Source organism: Phyllostomus discolor, chromosome 3 (genome assembly GCF_004126475.2).
Source record: "Phyllostomus discolor isolate MPI-MPIP mPhyDis1 chromosome 3, mPhyDis1.pri.v3, whole genome shotgun sequence".
Taxonomy (NCBI): domain Eukaryota; kingdom Metazoa; phylum Chordata; class Mammalia; order Chiroptera; family Phyllostomidae; genus Phyllostomus; species Phyllostomus discolor.
This window is the reverse complement of record NC_040905.2, coordinates 141,372,544-141,386,591: the sequence shown is the minus strand read 5'-3', so window position 1 is coordinate 141,386,591 and position 14,048 is coordinate 141,372,544.

The window sequence follows — 14,048 nt, the reverse complement described above, 5'->3', positions numbered from 1 at the left end:
ATGCTGCAGGGTTGGGAAATGCAGGGCAAAGGGGGAAAAAGGGGAAGAAATTGGGAACAGTGTGATAGCATAATCAATAAAATATACTTAAGAAGACATAAAAATTAATGAATTTCAGAAAGTGGTAATAGAAACAAAGAGGTCAATTAGGACACTATTCCTTAGGCTCATTTCTATGTTTTGGGTCTGTCCCTTCAGTAGTTGTGGAGATGGTCAGATTTTGCTTCTTTCTGAAAATTGATTTGACAGGCTTTGCTACTTGCTCCTGTATCATAAACTATCCTGAAACTGATCAGGCAAGGAGGTTGAGATTTTCCTTTTTAAATCAATTTATTCTTTTACAAATAGATGTGAAAACTGCCTTGGGAGTGTTACATTCTATCTGAACTGTCATGATCTTCAGATAATTATAGAATTGTAATAAAGATATAACTCACCTTCTGTTTGGGACCACCCTGCTTGGTCTCAAGAAGCTGTAACCCCCCATGACTTAGGCTGAGTGAAAGGCCTCTGGACCAGGAGCCACTGAGGAGACAAATCTTATTTCCCTGGCATGAACGCTGCCTGTTCTAATGCCTGGCTTCCCTTTTGCATGATCTGCGGTCAATGACGGGTAACAGTTCTCTAAGAAAGAGAATGAATCTAAGACAGACGCGATCATGTGGGAATGCCTAGGGAAGAAATTCACGGGGCTGTGGATATGAAGGGGTGATCGACATCAACCCCTGCCCCCTTGGCTTTGTCAAAGCCTGAGTCTTTGTTCTTAGATGTGAGAAATCCAAGTTTCCTGGCTGCCTCTGTCTCCTGCCCTTCTCAGGCCTGCAGGGGTGGTACAGCCAAGACCAGAAATGGTAGACCCCCATGGTGATCAGGCCTGGGACATAGAATATGTAAGATCCTGTGAGATCTGTTTGCTGGAGGATGTTATTATATTAGAATTTGAAGGCACAGACAGGAAACCAAAACTGCCCTTTGAGCCCTGTTAGATAAAACCCCAACCTTGCTCAGAATCACAGCAGTTTTCTCCCCACCTTTGTAAGTTGCCTACATCTTTTGATCTTTTCTGTCAGACTGTGAATCCACAAACTAAGCCTGTTTTCTCAATAAAAATCTGCTAGGGTATGGAGACGGGGCACTCTCTCCACTAGAGAGAGGGTGGCCATTCTGTCCCTATTCCCCCACAGGACCTGGTTGTCTCTGTGTATGTCTTTCTCGTGTTTTGACGAACCATCCACAGCGTTCCGTGCTCACTGCAGGCAGGTGGGCACACATCAGCCTTCTATTTCCTGAATTTATGAAAACTGAAGATCAGGGTGATTGAGTGACTATCAACTCTCCCTTTTAAATGCAGTTATAATTTTAAGCATAACTCCTCATCCAAATTGTATAGATCCTTTTGAAGTATTTAGAAATGAAACTCAGTAATCAGAATTTCACTTGGTAGATTGGGTTAATCTTCAGCTTTTCAAGTGAATTGGGATTAAGCTAAATTGTTCTCACTGGATCTTAAAATAACTATTTTCCCTACCAAAAAGAATATTCATTTAAGTTGAAAATCTTTTGGTTCTGTTTCTGCAGATGTTCTTGTTTTAACATACAGTGATCATAGTTACCACCTGTGCTGCAATTCTTGCAAACACTAGTAGCCTCAGACCAAATGTCAGCTCCAAGTTTGATATGTATTGCCTTCAGTAACTCTTTCATATAACCTTCTCTCAACCTTAAAATAGCTTGAGATCTGCCTGAGTGTTCATAAAAAAGTCATTATACTATTTATGGTAAAGAAAGGTATTTGAGCAATTGTGATGAGTTGTTTAAATTCTAGACTATTATACTTTTCTTTGTCATCTTGGGGCATTCTAAGCCACTAACTTCTCTCCTTAAGATATTTTAACAATTTTGGGGGGTATTTTATTATTTTCACTTTTATAATTTCATCATCTTATGTGAGTTTAAAGTCTTTTACAAAATGACTTTAGTCATTTTGGGAAAGAGTAAAAGATTCTCCTTAGGCTCCAACACATTTAACTTTTAGTACTGAAATACTTTTATGCTGTTCTTATTTTATCATTCCTATTAATATTTATGTATAATTAAATTCCATTATAATATTTTCCAAAGACAGAGCTTTAATATTATAGGCAGAATGATGTGAAATGCATAATACAGTGGATATTGAAGCAATTTACAATAGTTAGCTTGTAGGTAAGACATCTTTTAGCATAATACACCAATATCTATCTATCTATCTCATCTTATTCAACAAAGTTGAAGTAGTCATTGTAGCCAAGTAGGTTTGAAGGAAAAATGCTTATAAGTTTTAAAGGGAAGTGTGGAATTAAGGGCTGAAATGGAATATATTTGACTAGATATTTATGGACTTATTTTCATCAGATATAAAAATTTTGGATAAATAATTAAAGGAGTATGTGTAGATACATTCTGACTAGTTGATGTTTTTGTCTTCCTTCATAAATGTTGAACATGAGACACAGAGGTATTAAATAGCTTGTCCAAAGTTGTTTAGCAGTGAGACACTAAAGTAACTAATGTAAATAACAAATGGTTATTTTCTTACCCTTAATCTTGCCATTATGTATCTGTAGCACTACAGGCAATGGCTTATACAAACTTGGCTTATACCAGGTACTCAGTAGACACTATCGAGTAACTGAAACACCAAGCCTCAGTTCTCTTATGCCTAAAATTGCCATAATAAATTCTACTCAGATAATGAGAAAAATATATGATTCATGTGAAGATACTTGAGAAAGCTTAATGAGATGGCAAAGTCATTTAGGGATTTAGAATTCTGCTTCTAGAGCTCATTTGCCATTGGATTTTATAGTCCCATTGGATTATAAAACAAGAGAAGATGTGTCCATTTGTGGTTAGTCAATATATGGCTGTAAAAGAGGGAGATAGAATCCATCATAAAAGTTATGGAGAAGGAAGAGAGGATGTGCAGAAAAGGCTGCCCGTGGGAAGGGCACAGGGTAACATGAGCAAGGCTCACAACGTACTTGGACACTCCCCTTCTCTGCAGTGGGGTTGGGGCAGGGTTATGCCATGCCTTTGCTTTTGAGTTCTGTGGCATTCTGCTTCCATTTCTGCTTTTAACCTGAACTTTCATTTCTAAAGAAAGCCATCATATCATTCCACTGAGGCTGTGGGTTCACTGGTTGGTTAGTGTGCTGTCTTCATATCTCATTGCCAGCATATGGTCTGTGGTGAATGACCCTTTCATTATTTGCACAGCTGTTGAGTAATATTACGTTAAAACATTACATGCACAATTATGTTCAATTATATAAAATGAATCTCTTTTACCTAATGCTTATTCTCTAGGGTTTATGCATCTTTAAGTTACAGGACGTTTTAGTACAGAGTAGCAGATGGCACAACAGGATGTTTGCCAGCTAATAAATTTAAATGTCATGGCATGTTAAATTTTCAGCATACATATCTATATATTTTAGTCAAATGCCTCAGATCACTTTTGAAGGACAGGAATGACTGTAGAAACTTCATGCATCTATATCCTTTGGTGTGATGAAGTGACTTTGGAGCTGGAGAGCAAGTGGCGTTAGGCCATGAAGTTTTCTCCTTTGTGCTTTGGCCTGACCTTCTTCTCCAAGGATACTACCTATCAGAGGCACTTTTTGAGACATTGCTCTCTGTCCTTTCTCTAATACTGCTTTTCCAGTTCCCTGTTCTTGCCAGAGGACAGTGGCACCGCCCCCATGTCCCCCAGCCCCATTTCCCTGCCCTGGCTGGGCTGGCTGTGGGCTGCTGGCATTGCAGTAATTTTAGAAGACCCTTTAGTGGTGCTCCAGTAGCACTGCCTGTTTAATCGGCATCCTGTCACTTGGGAAATGTTCTGTTGGCTCAGGCTTTGGTTCGGGAGGTGGGTGTTTGTGTTTGACGTCCATACTATGGGACGGGACAGGTATGGATGGTCCCTCTGTCACTGAGAATGTAGTCTGCCTTTTAACCAGCCCTTCTCTCTCACCTCCTTCCCTGAATGGAAGTATTTCTCACTTCCAGACTGCTTTTCTGGGAACTTGGTATTCTTATGTTTTTAAGGCCATCTATTCTGAAACTGGCCGATAGGACTCAGACTTCATTTCCTTGAGACTAAGACTTCACTTTTTATTTGGATCTTAAACTTCCATGGGAACATCATGCTTTTGAAATCATCCTGCTTTCTGCCTTTAGATTTGACAAATTCCTGTCCACCTCTGATTTCCTGAGCTGCAAGTCTCTCAAGCTCATGTTGCCTTTGAAGTGTACCAGAACATCCCAGAGAAGCTCAGGTTCATGCTGTAATCAATAATAACACAGCTGAGTCCCAAGCAGTGCTAGGCAGTTGGCCTGCCTTGAAAGTCTAATGCTGTTCACTTTCCATCTCTAAGATCCTCTACTGAGAAACTTCATTGCGAGAACTACTTTATATGAAGAAGTGTATCAACTCCCCTCTCTCTTGAACTATTCACCTGTTCTGGTTCATGGATTCTAAAGAGAGTTAGGAAAATAGGACAACTTCCAGATTGGAAGCCTGGTTCTGTCCCATGTTGGCTTTCTAAACTTGGCCAAGATTTTCTCTCTCTGGGCCTCATCTCCCTCATTTTTAAAATGGGGATAATAAATTTTACTTCAGAGAAATGTTGTGGAAATTAAATGAGATAAAAATCATGCAAAGCCCTTGCCATGGTGCCTGGCACAAACACAAAATAAATAGTAGCCATTATTACAATGGGATGAAGTTCACTGGGAATTAGAATTTATTTATTTACCAAGTCAATATATTAAGCTAATAGTAATAGCTAATATTTATTGAGCATATGTGCATGGCTCCTGCAGTCATGCTGTACACATTCTTCTGTAGAGTCTATCTTCTAGAATTTCTGCAGGTACCTCATGAGTTGACTTCTGGAGTATGAGTGCAGTTGTGTAGGATGGGGAGGAACACCAATCCAAGTGCAGATGTGGTCCTGCCACTTATTCTTGAATGGTTTTAACAGCTCACTTATCCTCTGATGTTTTGGTTTCCTTATTTACTGCTAATGAAAATAACACCTTCCTTTGGTGAAATACTTGATAAGGAGTAATACTATTCCTGCCCCCCACAGCCCCATTGTTCCTTCTTTACTTTCTCACTGCCTTTTCTCCACCAAACTGATTTCCACATTTTGGAAATTCCTGACATAGTGCTGCAAGTTTCTAGATTTTAAGAGGAAATTCCATAGATTTTCAAAGGGATCAATGTTTACAACATCCAGGGAACTAACTGTACGTTATACACAGAGAGGGCAGAGATTTTACCTTGACCTTATATTAATATCTTTGTCCAATGAATGGTGATTGAGAATCAAATGCTAGAGGAGAGTAGTAAATGCCAAATGAGATTGTCGTCTTTATTAAGTCTGCATTAGTAAGCCTGCATTTGCAGCTTACTCTGCTCCCATATCTTAGCACATGCATTTTTGTGTGTTTTATCTACATTCTAGTCAAGTACCACTGAAGAAGGCAGATTATTTTTAATATGCACAGTTGAAAAGAAAGCTAAACAGGTGCATATCATGGTTTCTTCACTTTTTATTTCTTTTTTAAATTGGCCTGGGTAGCTGCATTCTGCAGCAGCAATTTCCACCCTTTTTTGTCTCATGACACTTATAAACTAATCACTAAAATTTGGTGGCACACCAAGAAATTCTGTGGCTGATCTGACAAAAAAATAGGTATAATTTTGATTCATTCACACCAGATGGCTATTTTTTGTGTTGGCTGTTGTAATTTTTTTTTTTTTTTTGCTTGACAATCTAAGGAAAAAGAAGTCAGTGCCCCTGAGTAAATATTGAGGTATTACATGTCTTAAAAATTCTTGCAGCACGATGGTTTAAAATCGCTGGTCTAGAAGATTAAAGATTAGATGCTGTGTTGTTCATGATGTGGAATTATCTGGAAGTGGCTCTGGCCTTATCCTGAGTGTTGCCGAAGCACTGACTTGTGGCTGGGCTGTCAAACCTTGTCCCCCACACCACCAGTCTTTTGATTTTGTGGCCATCCTTCAACTAGGATGTTATGGTAGAATATTTATGGAGAATCTCAGTTCAGGCAACTTTGATGTTTTCAACTAATTCTCCAGGGTTCTCCAGTTTCTGGAACTTCTGGCTGCTGAAGTACATCACTAGCCTCAGCTGCATGTAAACCTACATTTATTAAACTAATCTTCAAACTTACCAGCTTTGCTAAAAGAAGGAAACTCATTTCTTTTTCTTGGCTAGGGGCTTGGGAGGATATCAACTTTATTGTTGTTATTGTTTTTCTCAGACCTTTCCTGCTTTATGCTTTTAGTGATAGTTTGAATGATGCTTTTAGTCCCCTCATCCATTTCCTTTGTAAAAAGCTAATTTACCCTCTATGTGTTAAAACTATAATAGAAGAGGCATTTGGGCTTAAAGAAGCTAGAGAATCTGAGAAGAGAGAGGTGCCATTTAGGACATCAGGGTCCTGGGAGGTACAGAGTTGACAAGGCAACTGAAAAGAGAAGGTCGATCTGGACCAAGAAGTAGGGGAGTCTACTAATGCTGGTGGAAAGTAAGCACTGGTAGAAAGGTAGACAACAAAGATCTTGCCCAGAAAGTCTGCCCTTAGAGGGCTGGTCTGAGTTATCCATGCTGTGTCAGGGACAACTGGGTGCTGCCCTCCTGATGTTGGGTCATGAGGTGGGAGAGTATAGAAATAACCCCTGAAGTGTCATGTTAGAAGAGCATCATATGGCATCAGTAAGGACAGAAGGGAACTGAGGGGAATTGGTTGAAACTGCCTTGGTATAGAGATTGAGTTTGGGTGTTTGGTTACTATTTTGGAGAAAGGTTTTTTTTCCTTTCTAAATCTGTTTTAAGAGTTCCCACAACACAGACATTCCTCTAGCTCTGTGATCATAAATTGCAATGATGGGAGACAAGAATATTGCCTGACTGGAAGGGATAGGACAAAATATTTTAAGAGCCATAAAAAGTTTATGCTTTGATACAGGGATTTCCCTGCTGGGAATTGTTCTTAAAGAAATAATCCTATAAAGGGACAACACTTCATGCACCATGATATTCGTTGCAGCATTGTCTGTTTTGGAGAAAATCTGAAAATTGCCAAGTCCAATGTTAGCAAAGTATGAAATACTTTAAGTTCATTAAATCAATGGGCTGTTCTATAAGCATTAGGAGTTATAATTGAAGAGTTTGTAGCAATAGTGGAAAAAGATATTTGTAACATAAAATGAAAGAAAAACCTACCAACATTGTATCAATGTTAGTTACATCCAACTGTGTATCATTTATTTTAAAATATAGACAAGGATAAGAAAAATGAAAACCAACTTTGTGAAAGTGATGGGAATGTAGGTGATTTTCTTTTAAAAAAATCTTTGTTCTTTGCACCCCGATGTTCATAGCAGCACAATTTACAATAGGTAGGTGCTGGAAGCAACCTAGATGCCCATCAGTAAATGAATGGATCAAAAAACTATGGTACATTTACACAATGGAATTCTATGCAGCAGAAAGGAAGAAGGAGCTCATACCCTTTGCAACAGCATGGATGGAGCTGGAAAGCATTATGCTAAGTGAAACAAGCCAGGCAGTGAAAGACAAATACCACATGACATCACCTTTAACAGGAATCTAAACAACAAAACAAAACAAAACAAAACAAAAAACTAGCAAAATATAACCAAAGACACTGAAATAGGGGATAGTCTGACAGTGGCCAGAGGGGAGAGAAGAGGGAATTTCAGGGGGGAATGGGTAGGGATTACAGGAACAAATTTGGAGGACACATGGACAAAACCTAGGGGTGGGGGGTAATGGGGGGAAGGGGGGAGGGTTGGGTGGATGGGCTGGAACGGGAGTAGCGGGGAGAAAACTGTACTTGAACAATGATTGAAATTAAAAAAAAGGAGAAAAAAAAATCTTTGTAATGATCTTTAATGTCTATGCAACTAGAGAATTTTTGACAAAGCCTGAGAGCAAGTGAGGATTGGATATGTGAATAGACTTTAGTGATTTTTATTTCCTGATCAGGACAACCCAGTTGAGATTTTGTTTACTCTGTTCAGTAACTTTTTGCTCTTTTCTTTTGCAGGAGTCTGGGGTCAGTTACTGGCAGAATTCCAGAGAGTTAAAAACAAAATTTCTAGAAAAGCCAACAAAATGTTAATGTTTAAATGTAGTTGTAGCAAAAATGTACTGAATGTGGCTCAAGGATCAGTTTTCCAGTGGGAAAATTGCCATTGTCCTTGGAGATGCTGATGAGAATACCAGATCCACTGGCTGTCCACTTTATCTGGGGACAGTGTCCTGGATGAGGCTGGAGGTTTTGAGTTTCAATGTCCTTGAGAATGCACTGAGATGGAATGCTATCACTGGCTGATAGTAGTGGAGATTCTTTGGGGATTTTGTAAATCTTGTTATACCAGTTCATGGAGGGTCATGGTCAGATGTGTCACTGAGCTAAAAGAATACTCCAGCTCAGGGTCAAGACTAGACCTTAAGGAACCTGTTTAAGAAATACAGGTCCCCAGTACAACCAGAAAGTGTTGCCAAAAGTGGAAGCAACTGGAAGGAGACAGGGTGAGAGAAACTTCCCTGGAGGTCAGCACTGTCACCTTCACTCAAATAGGTGTAAGTGGGGACGGACTGAGCTGACTCTTGTTCAGAAAGAGGGATTGGTAAGAACTGTGGCCCGTCAGTGTGTATTGGGATAAGGGTGGCAGTGGGGGTGAGGGTGGGCATGGTGATGGGGCTATTATTGTATTTTCTGAGGGCACAAAATGTGTGAGGCAGCACAGAACCTACAAAGAACACAGGGCTTGACTTCTGAGGGCTGGTCCTCCAGGGCTCCCTGTATCAAACCAGCCTGCGCATACATAGACACATATTCATTTCAGTAGATTCCTTCCCCTTCATGTGTTTTACTGTTTGTGCCTATTAGGGGAACAAAGAGGAGGGGTAAAGATCATGTAGTTTAACACCTTCGCTTTTTAAAAGAACTGATGTTTTGTGAGAAAGAAAAAAATGAAAAAGCCTTTCTCTTTCTGTCTTGTGTCTGAGGCAAGCCCATGCCCTATTTTCAGCCCAGGGGCTGCTCGCCTCTGCCGGACTCTGGTGCTCCCCCTGACAGCTACCGTCGGGGGGTGGCCTCTCATTATCTTTTTGATGAACAGCGTGGCCTAGAGAGACTGGCAGAGGCCTGATGCATTGGGCTATGATTTGACCAGGGCTTTGGACAGCATGAGATTGTGGAGACCTGTGTTCTTTCAGGATGAAGCACAAAGAGGTATGAGAGGCAGCAAGTGACCTGGGGAGAGGGGGTGGGAGAGGGACTGGGAGTGTGGAGGCTGGGGGTGAGGGTGCCATGGAGTTACCCTACTGGGAGCCCCAAACCCTAATCACTCAGGTGCAGGGAGAGTGGACTTAGAAATAACCAGCAAGCATCCCTGTCACTTGGTGCCTGAGACTGTGACTCCGGAGGTCTGGTTTACAGTTCTGCAGACCCTCCTCCTTCATCTGAGCTCCCAGGGCCTGAGGTTCCTTTCAGGAAAAGTTTCAGAAATAGGACCTGGTATCCTTTAAAAATGTTTTTTTCTTTCTTGTCCCTTCTTTTTATTTTTAGCCTTGCCCCCATTTGTTCTTCTGATGGAGACAATCACCTATGGGACCAAGGAGGCCAAAGTGAATGCAGAGGAGAGGAGTGGACCTTCTGGGGAAATGTGGGTCCAGGAAACATGGGCCACATGTAGCTGAATTTCCATAGTCCAAGTTTTAGGCCATTGAAACATGTCATGAAAAGATAAGCTGCAGGCAAGAAAAAAAGGCAAGGGTGAGGTGTTTTTATTTGAGGTAGGACTGAGGTGGCTGTTGGCACAGTAGAGTGGAAGGCTCTGGGAAGCATGTTTTGATAGCAGGAAAGAGAAAGTAACACACTATCAGGAAATAGAACAGTCCCTGCTGCTTTGCACAAAGGACTTCATATGCCTTGAGAAAACACCCAGACTTTACCTGGGAGTGGAAGTGGACCACTCTGGTGTCAGCCTGCTGAATGCGGAGGGCAGTGGCTCAGTGTGCTTGTGACAGAAGCAAAGGAGAACTAGAGGCAGAGAATGCTACTAGGAGGCTAGCAGAAAACCACGCAGGGAATACAAAGGCCTAACTTGAGGCAGAGAAAGAGAGAATGGAGAGGTAGGTGGTGAAGGGGAAGGGAGGCCTGGGGTTTGTTCCAGGGTAAAGGAAGGGAAACTTGGGGATCACTCTCCCCCAGGGATGAACATTTCCTCCAAAATAATTTACTCACAAGAAACCTAAAAATATGGACTAAATAAATAGTATCCTTCTCTCCCAAACCAAAGTTTTAAATAAGTTAGAGAACAGATGACGAAGAAAAGCAGAAGCAACCAGGAGGAAGGGCTGTCACTTCTAAACAAAACATGCTTTTCTGGTGACAAAGCTCTCCTGGGATTATGATCACCTTCAGTATGGTCTCAGGCTAGTGATATGGCACAAATGCCCCTTTCCTTAATAAACTGGGTGGGGTTTAGTAAAAGCAAAGGGGTCACCAAGGGGAATAAACCTATGGAATATGGAATCAGAGAGTCCAACTTGCAAGATACTGCTGTCTGCCAGCGATATAGAAATAAGCACCTCAACTTCATCGTGTCCAGATTTGAGAGGGGGAGACCCAGAGAAAAAAAGCTGTAAATCCTTCTGAGACATGGATGACGTTTCTCCTAGTTTCTATGTCTCTCTCAGGGACAGGCATGCAGAATAGCAGTCTCGTCCTGGTGGGACTAGGCAGGCAGATACATACATACATACATACATACATACGTACATACATACATACATACATACATACAGGAGACTTGCAGGCATTCTTTATGTTTATAGGTCTTTTGCATCTTTCCCTAAATTCAGAGGAGTTCAAAGACTCAGGGAATGGGTCACTTTGGGACAAGGCGGACACCTAACTGTGATGTTCCCCAATGTCTCAGTGACTGCCACCATTTTCAGGAAACAATTTCTAGCCTCATTCTGATATTTGAGTTTGTAGCAGAGGCTGTGGCTAAAGGTGAGGAATGGAAATTCCATGGGTACTGATGGGATAGGCTGTGACATGACCTCATCTATGAATAGGTCATGCAGGGACCACGGGGATATGGATATAAAGCAGCAGGAGGTGCATTGTTGAGTGCTGGTTCTGCATCTGTATTCATCATGTCTGAATCCAAATCTCCATGAGAGTGCAGCCTGGATCCTGGCATAGAGAGAGCAAGTCTCTAGCTTGCTGAGAAGTAGTAGCATTCCTGGCAGGGACTGAGCTCTCCCAAGGATATAAATCTAACACACCAAGGGAATTGTGTTTATTTTCCCTTCTCATCAGCAGGGGAAAGAGAGAGAACAGCTTTAAATCCAGATGGCTAGGACTCTGCTGGAAAGAAGAGACCAATAGGAAACCATAAAAAGCAATACAGACCATCTTTTCTTTTTTTTTTTTTTTCCCCAGTACAATCTGGCCTTTGGGCACTTGTGTAGTGCTTACAAAGAAAATAGCTCCCAATAATTGTTCTCTTAATTTATGCTTTTTACATGTCGTATACCATAATTTTCATAACAACCTGATAAGAGAAGCATTAACATCTCAATTTTATTTTTTAAATATATTTTATTGATTTTGCTCTTACAGTTGTACCATTTTTTTTCTCCCCTTTACTCCCCTCCACCCTGTAGTCCGCCTCCCACCAGCATTCCCCAACCTTAGTTCATGTTCATGGGTTGTACATATAAATTCTTTGGCTTCTCCATTTCTTATACTATTCTTAATCCCCCTACCCTGTCTATTTTGCACCTACCATTTATGCTTCTTATTCCCTGAACATTTCCCCCATTCTCCCTCCTCCCCTTCCTTGCTGATAACCCTCCATATGATCTCCATTTCTTTGATTCCATTCCTGTTCTAGTTGTTTGCTTAGTTTGTTTTTGTTTTTAGGTTCAGTTGTTGATAGTTGTGAGTTTGTTATTATTTTACTGTTCATATTTTTGATCATCTTCTTTTTTTTAGATAAGTCCCTTTAACATTTCATATAATAAGGGCTCAGTAATGATGAACTCCTTTAATTTAACCCTGTCTAGGAAGCACTTTATCTGCTCTTCAATTCTAAATGATAGCTTTGCTTGATAGAGTAATCTTGGATGTAGGTCCTTGCTTTTCATGACTTTGAATGCTTCTATCCAGCCCCTTCTTGCCTGCAAAGTTTGTTTTGAGAAATCAGCTGATAGTCTTATGGGAACTCCTTTGTAGGTAACTGTCTTCTTTTCTCCAACTTCTCTGGGACTCTCTGAGCTTCCTGGACTTCCTGGAAGTCTATTTCCTTTGCCATATTAGGGAAGTTCTCCTTCATTATGTTTTCAAATAAGTTTTCAATTTCTTGCTCTTCCTCTTCTTCTGGCACCCCTATAATTCAGACATTGGAACATTTAAAGTTGTCCTGGAGGTTCCTAAGCCTCTGCTCATTGTTTTGAATTCTTGTTTCTTCATTATTTTCTGGTTGAATGTTTATTTCTTCCTCCTGGTCCAAATCATTGATTTGAGTCTCAACATTTCAATTTTACACATGATGAATTGAGACTTGAGGGGTTCTGTAACTTATTCAAGGTCACACAGGTAGTAACTGATGGAATTGTTATTAGAATCCTTGTCATTCTGAATCCAGAGTTCTTGCTGTGTGATCAGTGCACAGCCCTGCCTGGACTAGCCTTCTTTCCAGAAGACACAGAGGCCTCAAGGAGGAAGGGCAACAGCAGCTCAGATAACAGAAGCTCCTCCGTGCACTGGGATGATTGTGCATTACAGTTTGTGAACATCATCTATCCCTGGTCACCACATTCCTTAGGGGCCCTAAGATACCAGAGCATGTCTCTGGCATTGCAGCCAGGATAGAAAAGAGCCCAGAAATAGTTTTTAATGAGGAATGTGAATCCACCAGCAGGTGTTTGTGTTGCCTGTGGGAACCATCAGGAAGGAATCATGTAAATATTTGAAGGACTTTCTATGGAGAACAGGTATTTGTCTCCAGATATTAGAAACAGACTGACACACAGGCAGATTTGGGTTCACTGTAGAAAAATAATTTCTTGGAACTGGAGCTGTCCACAGGGGAAATGGTCTGCCTCTATTGCAACACCTGTCAGTCATGTTGAAAGTTGGTTTCTGTTGTAGGTAAGAATTTGGGCAGATGTTCTCCTATTTTCCTCTTAATACTAAAATTTTAAAAACAAAAGGTCTTGAAGGTAGATATCCTATTTTACAACCCACCTAGCTAAGTGCTTTGCCATACTGCTGACTGAATAAACGAATGACTGGCTGGCCCCATGACTGGGGTGGCAGTAACAGGAATAGGTATGTAAAGTATATTTTCCTCTTTTCCTCATTCTCTCCCCAGTCCAACCTCTCATTTCTTTCTTTTTATTGTTGTTTAAGTAGAGTTGTCTCCATTCCCTCCCCACTCTCCCCACCCCAGCCATCCCCACCTCCCACCTCTGATCCTACTCACCCTTGGTTTCATTCATGTGTCCTTTCTAACGGACAGGCTGAGACTGTTGCTCAGCACTGCCCCTGAAACCTGAAGGGCAGAGGTATTCTCAGGCACTCACATAGCCTGTGAAGAGAAGATCTCTTCACAGGACCATTTTGCAGCCTGGTAGGATGCAGTTTCTATATCGGAGGCGGACATCCCTGCCCTGGGGCAGAAGAGAGAGACTCAGCTTTTTGGGTAGCACAGCCGACTGGTCTGGAGTGAACAGGTTCCTACAAAGCCATGTGCCTGCCAGGGAGTGATGGAGGCTGGAGGTGGGGTCTGGAACTTACTGTCCTTGAGGTGAGGTATGAGGTACTGCAAGGCTCTTTACAGAAAATTTCCTCTACTTGGCTTCCAAGGGGCTCTAATTCTTTCATAGGGAAAGAGTCTTCATCATACATTGAGAGCTCAAAGT